The sequence below is a fragment of the Crocuta crocuta genome, unplaced genomic scaffold (assembly GCF_008692635.1).
Source record: "Crocuta crocuta isolate KB4526 unplaced genomic scaffold, BGI_CrCroc_1.0 scaffold55, whole genome shotgun sequence".
Classification (NCBI taxonomy): domain Eukaryota; kingdom Metazoa; phylum Chordata; class Mammalia; order Carnivora; family Hyaenidae; genus Crocuta; species Crocuta crocuta.
Genome location: NW_027530512.1, coordinates 6277033 through 6278054, shown reverse-complemented (window position 1 = coordinate 6278054; position 1022 = coordinate 6277033). Strand labels below are relative to the sequence as shown.

The window sequence follows — 1022 nt, the reverse complement described above, 5'->3', positions numbered from 1 at the left end:
TTTTAAGTAAGTTGAACACATCTGATGACTGACAAAGCTCTGCCAAGTGAAATCCTACAAGATCTGCATTAATGGTTAGCTAATTAGCAACACTGGCAAACAAAACCATTTATAAGTGTTCTGTTAAAGTACTTGAAAAAAAATTTGTACTCTTGTTTCTCTCTTCTTGTTTGACTATCCATTTAGTAGTCTTTATTCATCATGAACAGAATACAGAAAAACTCCAAACCAGCCTTTGCTCAAATTACACACCAGTAGCGTCTAAATTAATGAGATCTTTCTCTATTTATTTGAAAAATATTGCCAGCTTCGTAGCCTACAATATCATGGCTGGCAAGAAAACGTGATTCAGTAAAATTATTTTACTGAGCTGATGAACCATGTCCAGTTTTGTTTTCTACCTAGCGTTCTAAAGATTCCTGCTGCCTCTCTTATCTTCAAAACAGTTAACTACAAATTTCAGCTTATTTTGAATACTTTCCTTAGAGTGATAAATCTTGGAGAAGCTAGAGCACCCAGCTACACAGCAATAAGGATATGGTTTGAAATGGTGGATGTGATCCTTTTGTAGTTCATAAGCGTGATGATTGGGTGCTCACGCCATTGTGTGACATGTGCCGCCCTTAAACCTTGTTACGACGCAGGCACATTACCCGTCTGACGTGAAAAAAAAAAAAAAAAAATGAAATGGTGGATGTGAAGAAAATTTGCATGCTTGTTCTCTAAGGTACCTCTAAATTTGGTGAGAAGTGCTACAGATCCTGGCCTCCTCCCAGGAGAGAGGCTACAGAGATACAGAGTGTGTGGGCACTCGCGATTGTCCCCAAAGCCTGCAGCACACTGCATAAGAGGTCATATACAATCTACCACCCATATACTATATAAGGTAGTAAGTAAGGATGATTTGATTTAAGAAAACCACTCACTAACTAAGGAATATTATAGATGTGAGTCTGTGAACCTAGGCAATTTGAGCATCAGAGGCAGGCAGAAGCTAGAGTGTGCGTCCTTCTGTTGCTGTG

The 1022-nt window shown here is 38.8% G+C and overlaps 1 non-coding gene across 1 annotated transcript; it reads left to right on the top strand.

Annotated features, from left to right (window-relative positions):
- Positions 1-559: 559 nt before the first annotated feature.
- Positions 560-663, top strand: LOC144234077 (small nucleolar RNA U13). The gene has a single exon (XR_013335855.1). It is a non-coding gene; the product is annotated as a small nucleolar RNA U13 (small nucleolar RNA).
- Positions 664-1022: the final 359 nt, after the last annotated feature.